Source organism: Myodes glareolus, chromosome 22 (assembly GCF_982192425.1).
Source record: "Myodes glareolus chromosome 22, mMyoGla1.1, whole genome shotgun sequence".
Classification (NCBI taxonomy): Eukaryota; Metazoa; Chordata; class Mammalia; order Rodentia; family Cricetidae; genus Myodes; species Myodes glareolus.
Window position 1 is genome coordinate 12,465,950 of NC_142047.1, and position 12,202 is coordinate 12,478,151.

The following is a 12,202-nucleotide window of genomic DNA, read 5'->3' on the forward strand; positions in this document are numbered from 1 at the left end:
AGCTAACTCACTTAATTGGCTTTGGCCCCAACCTAGGCTCCCTCCCTGCACCTGGCAGAAGGCAACAGATGCCAATCTGTTCCTGTCTTGGAGGTTAGGTGAGGCCCAGGAGTAGGGGTGGGGGATTATCACTAGTTTTTAAGTCCCTGGCTGATGGGTTTGGCGGGTTCGGTGGGCCCTGGTCCTCCCTGTGCCTCCTCAGGTTGTTGCCTGTCAAGGCTTTCTTTTACCTCCTCCCGCAGCCGGCGACAGGAAGTGCACACGCGTGGGTGCGGCGGGGGCGTCCGCGCTCAGTCCCCGGGTCCGGACTCCTCTCCCAGAGCCCCGGGACAGGAATCCCCCCCGCTCGGGCCTCGGGACCCCCGTGCCGAGCCCCGCCCCTGCCATTGTTTACTCCGCCGCCGACTCCAGGAAACTTTGCTCGCGCCCGCAGTAATTTTATTTGGGAAAGTCGGTCGGTTGCTGTAGCAACCACACTGACGTCAGAGGGGCTGGGGCCCGAAATCCCCCGGAAGGGAGGGGGTGTTGAAGAGGGGAGACCCCGAGAAGGGCTCTCTTTAACCCTGCACGCTCCAGCGCCTAGCGGCCACGGGCAACCATATTAAACATCTCTCGCCTCCCCTTCCTTACCCTGGCCAGGGCTCCACGTCAGTTACTGGTGCTGGGTTAGACCTGGGGCCACTCCTGTGTCACCTACCCCAACAGCGCTCTGGCAGCTCCCCATCTCGTGGGCCACTCTTGTGTCACCCACCCCAACAGCGCCCTGGTAGCTGCCCATCCCTTGGACCACTCCTGTGTCACCCACCCCAACATCGTCCTGGCAACTACCCAGCTCATGGCCACCCACCCCTCCAGAGAATCTAGCAAAGCCGTTGGTCTCCGGGGGACTCCCCTGAGCCGCAAAAGTCAGGCCACTGTGCCCAGCACTAGGCCCCACACCGGCGACTGAATGACAGAGAGCTGGGCGCCCTCCCCGGATGCGGGGAGCGGCAGTGCCCCAGCGAGGGGGCAGGGATCTGGTGGGCCCGGGACAGTCCACAACACAGCCGGTCGCCACGGCGACAGGAGGCGGGCTGCCTGACGGCCTGAGGAGCCAGCCGCCAGCCAGTGGGGAGGAGCCTCCGAAACCGCAGTGACGTGCGGCTGCCCTGTTTGATGTCTCTGTGCTGCGTTGCCATGGGGCCCGGGGCGCCCTGCGAGTGCGCCCGGATGACCTGTGGGGCGACCTTCAGACCTGTCAGGGTCCCTTGATGTAGCCCTCCCCGGCTCCACCAACCTGGTGGGATCTAAGATGTTCCATTTCCGTGGGTCAGAGCATGACAGAACAAGAGAATCAGCGCCCAGACATTACAGTTGTAGGTGTGTGCACACGTGTGTGTGTGTGTGTGTGTGTGTGTGTGTGTACACGTGTGTGTGTGTGCGCGCACACAAAATCTGGTCGCAGCCTGTCCTGGACCTCTCCATTCTCTTCCATGGCAAAAGAGTCAATAGCCGAGTTTGGTGAGCTGAGATGCCATTGGCTCCTGTCTTTGGTAAGGGCCGCTACCCCGGAACAGACAGTGAGGGTCAGGGATCCTAGGAACCCCTTCTCTGGGGCTGGAGGTTTCTGCGTGACCCAGACTGACCCAAGCCACTCACGAGAGTGATAAACCAGTTCACTCACTGGTGAATTTTGGGTGTCCCCAGGCCAGGTGTGATAGTTTATGCCTGTCATCTGAGCACTGGGGAAACTGAGGCAGAAGGCTCATGAGTCCCAGGTGAGTTGAGTCTGGGGTACAGAGTGAGACTGTCTCAAAACAAAGCAAACTGGAAAGAAAAAAGACGTTCCCAAAGGACAGATGAGACTTCGGTGTGATGGGGGTCTCCATATGGTCACGTAGAGGGCCTCCCCAGAGACTGGTCAGTGCCTGAGTCTGTGTTACTTCTGTATGAACTGTGTGTCCATAGGACACCAGGGGAATCCCGTGTTCTCTCTCTCTCTCTCTCCCTCCCACTCCCCCCCTCCCTCCCTGCCTCCTTTCCTCCCTCCCCTATTTATTTAGAGGCTGGGTCTCCTATAGTTCAAGCTGGTCTCAAACTTACCGCGTAGCCCAAGGATGACTTTAAACTGCTCTTCTGCCTCTACCTCCCAGACTCAGTCACATTCTGCAGTCCAGGCTGGCCTTCAACTCCTCATTCTTCTGCCTCAGCCTCTGGCGTGCTGGGCTGACTACCTGGAACCCAACTTTTGTCTTCACTTACACCTCCCCAGGGGGCCATGAGGCCATCTCTTCCACCTTCCATGGCGTGCCCTTAGGTGGAGAATTCTATGCCACCCCCAAATCCTCCCTAGGGCCCCAGCCGGGTGGGCCGCTCTTTCCCCTCATGCCCCAACCTGTCAGATCCTGCAGTCTGGGCCAGTCTGCCTCTTGTGCCCCACACGGAAGGAAGGAAGCTGCTGAGCCCCCAGGGCTTGGGCCTCTGGGGTGACAGCTTAATGCGGCTTCAACCCCAATCCCATGTGCACCCCGAAGTGAGGGAAAGCTGAGCTGAACCGGGTGGCAGTGGGTCACCCCGTACCTCCAGGGCCCGACCTGGCATGTGCCTATCACCCATCTTCCCTAGCATTATTCAAAGGGCACAAGATGGGGCTCCGCGGCAGTCTTTGGAAATGTTGGAAGTCGTTGGGAAAAACTGTGCCCAGAGCAATAACCTCTTAGTTCTGGGGAGGCCCTGACGCATGTTGTGACATGGTGTTCAGTGTGCTGCACCCGAGTCCGTTCGCTTCTGTCCTGCCCTGCAGAGGGCCAAGTGATAGTCCAACATGCCCAAGGAGGCTTGCGTGGCCGCACGGCAACCTACCCCTCCTTGGCTGGGTTTTGTTCCTGGCCCCTTACCTGGGCACCAGTCCAGGCCCTGAGGCAGGGCCCCGTCCAGGGGAACAATGCCACCGTGTTCCTGATGGTGGAGGGGAGGTCTAAGGATGAAGAGGGAAAGGCACACATAGAAAAAGGGAAGGATGGGGTGGGGGAGGGGGCTTTTTCTCAGGGATAGACCCATAGCTGTGGAGTCTCCCAGAGGTCCCTGGTGGGTGGGGGAGGGTGCCGGGAAGCCTGGAAAGGGAAGGAGCCCAGAGTCAGGGGTCACCTGGCCTAGAGTCAGAAATTCTTTTCCACAACAGCAAGAGAGGGTTGAGTGAGATAAAAGGAAGGACTTCCTAGACTGGAGAAGGTTCTATGGAAGTGAAGATTCCTGTTGGGCAGGACCCCAGAGTACCCAGGCTCATGCCCATTCCGGATATGGAGAAAGTTGGGCCTGAGTTGGGGGACAGGAGAGAGAGAGCATGGGGCGGGCCGCCTCGGGGGCACATGACGGCGGCGCCCGCCCCGCCCCGCGCCCGCCCCCTGCCCGGCCGTGGGGGGAGGAGACGCGGAGGTTTTAAAGGCGATCTGGGCCGGCCGGCGGGGTGGGGCGCGGCCGGCGTCGTCTCGCCCGCGCGCAGCCCGGCTCCCCTCCCCCGCGGGGAAGTGGGGTCCGACCCGGGAGAGACTCGCGGGGCGCGGGCGGCGACAACTTTCCCGCGCGGGCCGGGAACGAGAGAGGGGCCGCGACCGCCCGGCCCCGGAGGCAGGAGCTGGATCTCTCTGCGGGCGGGCGACAGCAGGTAGACTGGCGGGGGCTTGAAGGCCTGACCCCGGCGTGGAGCAGCCGAGGCCACAGCCCTTGGTCCTCACGAGAGGCCCGATGTCCTGTGCTGGCCCCAGACTGACCTCTAGATTTGCAGGCCACCGAACCCCTGAGCTGTGAGTGACCTTCCTGCCCGGCCAGGCCCTACTGGCCATCTGAGTGTCTAGGAAGTGCCCTGGCACCCTGTACCTGCCCCCTTCCCAGCCTCCAGCCGCTGCCCGCTCTGGCAGGGTGGCCTGAGAAGGTAAGTGTAAGGACTGGAGGACCCTGGCACCGGGCTGTCCCCGCCAGCCCAGCCCGAAGCCGCGCGACCCGACAGGTGCGCAGGCTTCCAGGCGAGGTGATGTGGGCTCGCCCGGGCCGCTCACCCACGCACTGTGCCCGGGCCAGCTTGGGCACATGTGTTCACACCACCACAGTGCTGGGAAGGGAGGAGCCCCGGCGCCGGTGCCCTAGGGAGCATCGCAGCTCTCTGTCTTTGTCGGTGGGGCCCCTGAGAGCATCCTCAAGACCCCCCTAATTGGTCAGGCCTTGCTTGAGGACCTACTAGGGGGCCTTAAAATAGCTGTGGGCCCAGCCCAGGGCTGGCACGCGGCGCATATGCGTGACAGGGCGTGTCCAGGGGATCGGGCCTGTCTGCGCTGGCCCGGCCTCTGAGCCTGGCAGATTCTTGCTTGCTGGAGAGAGGCAGCCAAGGCGGATGCCCCATGAGGCACCCCCATGCCATGGCCACCCTGTGCCTGTTGCAAGTGGAGACCAGATGTTCCCAGCAGGCCCCAGCTAGCCCCATCCTTCTACACTTCCCTGCAACAGGCCTGTGTGGGGACGGGAGGGTCTCACTGGAGCCCAGGCTGAGTCAGAACAATATGTGGCCCAGGATGGCTTGGAACTCACTGCAATACTCCTGCCTCAGCTTCCTGAGCAGCAGCACCATGCCTACCCGTTCCGACAGATAGCAGCTTCTGTCTAGTTGTTTTGGTTTTTGTGTTTGTTTTTTGAGGTAAGAGTCCCAGGCTGGCCTCAAACTTGTGATGCTCCCGTCTCCACTGCTAGAGTTGCTAGGATCACAGGCCTGCACCACTCCTGGCCTCCAGAGTGCTGGTGATTGAACCCAGGGTCCGTGCATGCCAGCCAGGCAAGCCCTCTATCTGAGCTCCATCTCCATCCCTTTTTACCTGATGGAGGCAGGGTTTCTTGTAGCCTGGGCTGGCCTCAAACAAAAACGGACAATGGTCTTGAGCTCCCCATTCCGTCCCCTCATCTCTCAAGGATGATGGACTTGGACCACTGACCGTAGCTTGGGCGTTCCTTGTGGAGGGACTGGAGACCATGCTGAGACGCTCTCCACCTGTTTCCCCATCTGTAAATGGGAGTATTTGGAGAGGCAGTGTGGCAGTGTACACCTCTCCCCTTTAGTCTCCCTCTGGTCCTGAGTGGACGTGGAGGCGTGTCATGGGGAAGGGTTGAGGGTGGTGGTGTGGGCGTGAGAATTCTTGGGCAGGGAAGGACAGCCGGGCATGGTTGAGTCACACTCTAGCGGCGCCTTGCCTCAGGCTGCTGGAGTTGGCGCCACCCTGGGTGTGGCTACTGAGCTGTGGCCCTGGGCAGAACAGGGTTGGGTGGCCAGGATGGGCACTTGGGCCTTGAGGGGCTGGGGGAACAAATTTGGGATGCTCCTGGTGACTCCCTTTGGTCTCTAGAGTTGCCTTCCAGATCTGGGGGTCATCCAGCCACAAGTATGTTTTCAGGGCTCAGGAACCCTAAGCCTCGGGCCTGGGAATGGTAATTATTAATCCTATTTAACAAAACTTTTTTTGAGGCACGGCCCTAGGTAGCCCATGTTGGCCTGGAATTGAAGTAGCCCAGGCTGGCCTTGAACTCCTGATCCTTCTGCCTCCACCTCCTGAGTGCTAGGATTACCTGCAGACACTATTATGCAGAATTTGTGCTTAGGACGGAACCTGCTGTGCCTCCTGCAAAGTAGCAACACTGTACCCCAGTCAGTTTTGGGGGTTGAGACAGTCTCTTTTCATAGCCTATCATGGTCTTGAATACACGGCAATCCTCCTGCTTCAGCCTCCTGGATGGTAGAATCACAGCCATGCCTCACAGTACCTGGCTGGTTCCTGGAAGTTTTGGAGTGTTAAGGGAGTGAGCCAGGGTCTTTCAGACTAGTGATGGAGGTCCCAGCTCCCATCCCCTATCCCAGGCCAGGGCCTGGGATGAACTTCACCCAGCGACTCTGATTGGCTTGAGGGAAACTTAAGAGTTGGGGATGTGACTCAGTGGTAGAGCACTAGTCTGGTGTATGCCAGGCGCTGGGTCCGCCTTCAGCACCGCAAAAGGAATTTTAAGAAATGGAGTAGGGGATTTGGTTGGACTGTGTGGCTGGCAGGCAGCGAGGGTGGGACGTGGCTGTCGTCTTTCCCTATTTATACCAAGTGATTCAGCCCTCCCTCACCCCTTCCTGCACCCCCTCTACTCCCGGGTAGGCACCGGGCCCACCCACTTGCTCATGCCCTGCCCCCCAACCCGAGCGGGTTGTCTGTCCCTGCGCGGGGACGGGCGTGGAGGGCAGGCATCTGCGCCGCAGGTCGGGTTGGCCCCGGCCCAGCCGCCAAGCTCCTGGGAAGAGTCTGGGCCATTAGCGAGCGCTGGTGACCGGGGCGGGGCGGGGCGGGGCGGGGCCAGCAGCCCTCGGTATTTTCCGATCCTCGCTCTGCTCTGCGAGGGTGGAAAGTATTTGAGGATCAAGCTTGGGGACGGCCGCAGGGCCTCTGCCCTGGTTCCTTCTTGGGGTCCACTATGGGTTCTCCAGAGATGCTGGGGGCCTGTAGGTTATGTGTACAGACCGACTGGGGTGCCACTGTCCAAGACCCGCCCTGTTCCCCAAGGCCTCCAGTGCCAGGACCTCTGTCCCTTTGGGTCCCGCCTCCTATGAGACAGAGAGGCACAGTTTTTGGTACAGGATGTCCCAACTCCTGGACACCTGCGTGGTAATGCCCCTCCACACCAGACACAGACCCCTGGTGTGTGAGGATGGGAGTGGCCTTGGCCGCAGCCTTGGCCTCTTTGTAGGGGAAACCCCACAGGAAACCAGCCTGGCCAAATGGCCGCCCTTCCCGTTCTAGTCCCAGGGACGAATATGCTGTCTCACTTCCGGAGGTGACTGGGGAGGCTGGCCAGCCTGAGGCTCTGGGCTGCCCCCAGACCCCAAAGGGACAGAGTTGGACTGGGGCGTGGTGGGAAGGAGGGTAGCCAGCATGTGTGCGTGTACATGTGTGTGTGTGTGTGTGTGTGTGTGTGTGTGTGTTCAGGGAGACACCGCAGGACATCTCTCAATCCCTATTCCTCAGAGAGAGGTAATGCCAGATCTAGCCATTAAGAGCTAGATTGTCTTGCCTGTCATTGATGATATGACAGAATCCTTCTGTCCTGATGTCCCATATCACCAAGGACTCTCCCAATTATGTACGAAGTAGAGATTTTCTTTCTTTTTTAAGATTCATTTTACTTTTATTTTTGTGTATGTGTTGGGTATGTGCACGTATGCGTAGGCGCCAACAGAGGCCAGAAGAGGGGGCCAATCCACTGGAGCTGGGTTCTCAGCAATATGCAGTCTAAACCCCTGAGCCATCCTCCCAGGCCTAAGATTTCGTTTTGAGAGTTTCACAAATCCCAGGCTGGTCTTCAGCTTGCCCTGTAGCCAAGAATAACTTCTAATTTCTGATGTCTCCACCTCCTGAATGTGAGATAACATGCTTGTACCATCACACCTCATTGATATGGTCCTGGTGATGGATCCAGGCCTGGTGTGCTGGGCCTCCCCCTCAGTTGCTTTTTTTTTTCTCCCTAATTTGAAATCATTTAGCTGGGTGGTAGTGGTGCATGCCTTTAATCTCAGCACTTGGGAGGCAGAGGCAGGTGGATCTTTGTGAGTTCAAGCCTAGCCTGGTCAATGGAGCTAGTCCCAGGACCACCAGGGCTGTTACATAGAGAAACCCTGTCTTGGTGTTTTGTCTGCATGTGTATCTGGCACCTGCACAGTCCAGAAGAAGGGGTCAAACTCCCAAGACCCGGAGCGCAGACAGTTGTCAGACACCACGTGGGTGCTGGGAATTGAACTTGGAACCCCTGGAAGAGCAGCCAGTGTTCTTAACCCCTGAGTCATTTCTCTAGCTCCATTGTTTTTTGTTTTTTTAACAGGGTCGCATTTGATAGCCCAGGCTGGTCTCTAGGTTGAGATCCCCCTCCATCCCTCCTGGATTCAGCGATTACAAGTCCATGCCCTCATTCCAAGGTCTGAGATAATTTATTATTGCTGTTTTGCAGATGAAGAGATTTGTCCCAGAGAAACTGTGTTCTTTGACCATGTCGACAGCTCACTTGCAGGCAGACAAGCTCCAGAACTGAGTTCACACAGCCAAAGGCCTCCCCCACTCCTTTTTCTCTTTCCTTTTGAGGGGGGGGGGTCACACTATGTAGACCAGGCTGGCCTCAAACTCACAGAGATCTGCCTCTGCCTCCCAAGCGCTGCAATCAGTGTGTGCCACTGTAAGGCTTTTATAAGACCTGGCCCTGGTGTGTGGCATGGGCTGTCTGAAAATCTTACCCTCCTCCCCATGAGGACAGAGAGTGTGTGTGCGTGTGTGTATACAGAATGCAGCCTCAAGTGCAGGTTCTCTGGAATGTGTGTGTCTGGTGTCCTAGGTCAAAGACGCTGGGTCTCCTGGAGCTGGAGTTACACATGGTTGTGAGGCATCGTGTCTTTAAGAGCAAGTGCTGCTAGGCACGGTGGTGGCACACACCTGTAATCCCAGCACTTGGGAGACAGAGGCAGGGGGATCTCTGAGTCTGAGGTCAGCCTGGTCTACAGAGTGAGTTCCAGGACAGCCAGGGCTACACAGAGAAACCCTGTGTGTATGTGGGGGGGGGGGGGTCGTGGCAACAGGCACTCTTAACCACTCGCCATCTCCCAGCTCCCTACCTTGGTTTCTCAGACGGTATCTCACTGGGACTGGAGCTGGACAGAGAGCTGTGGAATAGGGGTTGTAAGCCCTAGGGGTCCCCAACACTGGGGTTATTAGTGTGAGCTTCGTGCCTGGAATCATGCAGGGTCTTGTGCTTGCATGGCAAACACTTTATTGACTGACCTATCACCTCAGACCCTGAAATCTTTTCACGATATGTGTGTGTGTTGTCTGGTCTGTGTGTAGGTTTGTGCATGCTGGTGCAGTGCCCTCTGAGACTAGAAAAGGGAGCGAAATCCCCTGAAGCTGGAGTTACAAGCAGTTGTGAGCTTGCCTGATGTGGGTGCTGGGAATCAAAACTTAGGACCTCTGCAAGAGCAGTACCTGCTTTTAACCACCGAGTCAGCTCTCTATGCTTTATCCGAGACTTGGTCTTACTGTTCAGCTCTGGCTGGTCTGAAACTCCCTACATAGTCCAGCCTGGCCTTGGATTCACAGAGATCTGATGGTCTTTGCCTTTCAAGTGCTGGGACTAGCGGTGTGCACCACCATTCCTGACAGTTTATTTTTATTGTATGAGTGCTTGCCTACATATATGTATGTGCACCATATGTGTGCCTGGTACCCGTAGAGGACAGAAGAGAGCATCATAGCTCTTGGAACTGGAGTTATGGATAGCTGTGATTGTCTTGTGGGTTCTGGGAAGGCAACATAGGCCCTCTGCTAGAATAGCAACTGCTCTTAACTCCTGAACCATCTCTCTAACCCTGAATTCAAAACATTTTTAAATTTTTACATATGAATGTATGTACACACGTGTGTGTGGTCACAAGTGTAGAGGTCAGAGGATGACATGCAGGGGTATGTTTTTCTACTATGTGATTCTTGGGGTCTGAGCTCAGGCCCTGGGCTTGATGATGAGTCTCTTTACTTGCTGGAGCATCTTGCTGGCCCCTGAAAATTTTAATTGCCATGCAGGAAGCTATTCTACATTGGGTAGGTCCTAGATTCTGTGGCTTGCCCTGGTGCTGAGTGCCAAATAGCTTCTTAGTAAATTTACCCTGGCCTACCTGGTAGAGAGTCTTGCTTTGTGTGTGTGTGTTTTGTTTTGTTCTTTAAGACTAGGGTCTCAGACTGTAGCCCAGTTTGGCCTAAAACTCATTATGTAGTGTTAAGTAGGCTTTTGGTTCTTGGCAACCTTCCTTCCTCAGTCTCCTCAATGCAGAGATGAACTTGAGCCACCGACTGCAAGTGTTCTTGGTCTACTTTACAGATGGGGAATCTGAGGCTTGGAAGGCCTCTGGGAAACTCCAGGAACAGGGACTTAAACTTTGTTAAGGTATTGGGATGAAGAGGCCTGCTTCTCCCAGTTTGGGTGCTGGGGTGGGGTGTGACTGAGCTGCCTGGGGAGGCATAGGCAGGAGGTGCTGGAGTTCCCTCTGCCCTTCAGACTTCTAGGAAGTGGCGCCAGCTGGGGTGAGGTCACTTCCTCCCCCCAACCGCCCACCTCCCTCAGCTTCCTCTCTCCACGGCCCCATTTGGCCTGCTTTGGGCTCAGGGCTGTGAGTTGGGAGAGAAAGAAACTGGGTGGAAAGGAGCCGAGAAGGCTTTGCATCCTCTTTGGCCTGTTAGGCTTTCTGGGCACCTCCGACTTGTAGGGCTGGGGCTGGAGGCTCTCCTGTGCGCCCCAGCATCCAGTGGGCTCACTCCATTCTCCCTGCTGACGCTCCTGTGGGGAGGCTCCTTCCCTCCTGGAAGCAGATGGAGGACTGGGGTGTGGTTCAGCAAGCAGAGCTTAGGTTCTGTCCCTAGCACCATGTAAACCGGGTATGGTGAGGTGAGCCTGGAATCCTAGACTCCAGTAGAGACAGGAGAATCACCAGCCCAGAAGCTGCCTCAGTAGTGAAGTAGATAACAAGACAGGCTGGCAGGTGGGAATGTTCCCAGTCTCATTCTCTCTCCTCTTTCTCCCCATAGGTTGCTCCACTCCGATCCCACTGCTGTCCCCCTCATGTGCCTCGGCCGGCTGGGGTTCCTGGGGATGGGATTTGATGCCAGTCACAAATCACATTGCCAGGGATTTCCAACTGACCCTGTGCTCTGCCTTGGGGACTCCTGTTGCTAAGGACGCCTGTCCTGGGTACCGGGTGATAGAGGAGCCCAGCATGACAACTGGCCTGAGGAGCAGGGCTTAGCTGCTTGTGAGCAAGGTCCACAGCAAGTCCTGTTCACAGTGGCTAAGTTCCGCCCCGCCGGGCCCCATCTCCTCAGACGCTGATGCCCACCCTGCTCTGCCTCCTCCTCCCTGGGCTCTGCCTCCTGTGCCTACTGAGCTGAAACAGTTGGTTCCAATGCACTGGCTCAGTTCAGCAGGAACAGGAGTCCAGCCCCCTAGGAGCTGGCACCCTACAGAATGTCTGCCATGACCTGAGACCTGGATGGAGCGGGGGTGATCAGCTGTGCCTGGGCCCAGCCCTCTGCTGTAGGCCCTTCCTCTAAGCCTGCATCTGGGGAACCCACCCCACATGGCCACACCTTGAGATTTTTGTAGTTCCCACAAAGAACAGGTGGATGAGTGGGTGGTCCTTGCATAAAAAGGCAAGTCAGTTGTGTCTCCTCAGGGCCTGCAGCCCCTTTCTCTCCTAAACCCAGTGGGACCCAAGCACCACCCTTTCTTTACACACCTTCTCTGTAGTCAGTTACCCAAGAGGAAGCTGCTTCAGGCCCTCTGACCGTTAAATGCCAACTCCCAACTTCCGCAATAAGGCACTGGCTCTATCCAGCGTGCCCAGCACCCCATGAAGCCTGCAGCATTCCACTGGTGACAGTGATGCAGGGAGCAAGGTCCACATGGCCCTCAAAGGGACATGGACAGACTCTTCCCTCTCCACTGGGTATTGCTGCTTGTTGGAGTTGGCATGGGGCTGAGTCCCTTCCCCACTCTGGGTGGGGGTAAATGGAAGCTCAGGTGGAAGAACAGAGAGGCGAAGCTTGTATTTGGTGTTGTGCCTGATTTCCAATGAAATAAAAACTGCCCAGCTTCATTCTTTAAGGTGTGATGTCTCTTTATTCCTGCCTTCCACCATGGACTGCTGGCTTTTTTCCCCTCATATTTTGAGACAGCGTCTCTGTGTGTAGACCAGGCTGACCTGAGTTAGTCCTCCCTCAGTGTCTGGAGTTTTGCGATCTTAGGTGCACCCCTATGTCGCTAGGTGCCCTATGTCTATGCCCCACCCTAGCTCCGGACCTCATCTATCCCCAACCCTGTCCCACCTGCTCCCAGGAAAGTGTAAGTTTATTTCTGTGGTCAGAGGGTGCTGTGTGGGATCTGAAGATCCTGGGCAGGTGACATTTGGGGATGGCTTGAACCAGAGGGATAATTCAGGCCTTGGGTGTACGAGAGAATGAATGTGGAAAGGAATTCTGGTTTCAGTTGTGACATGAAGTCATTAGGTGTGGCAGGGCAGCATTATTGGCTGGCAAACCTGTGCTACACCCCAGTTCCGTGAGGGAGTATTGTGCGATTGCGAACGCTGAAGCAGTGTTCAAGAAGGTTATCTGCATAC

The 12,202-nt window shown here is 56.8% G+C and overlaps 1 long non-coding RNA gene across 1 annotated transcript; it reads left to right on the top strand.

The window, feature by feature from the left end:
• Positions 1 to 3,460: 3,460 nt before the first annotated feature.
• Positions 3,461 to 11,680, top strand: LOC146890351 (uncharacterized). Its single transcript, XR_014999223.2, has 2 exons — positions 3,461 to 3,910; positions 10,614 to 11,680. It is a non-coding gene; the product is annotated as an uncharacterized LOC146890351 (long non-coding RNA).
• The last annotated feature ends 522 nt before the right edge of the window (positions 11,681 to 12,202 follow it).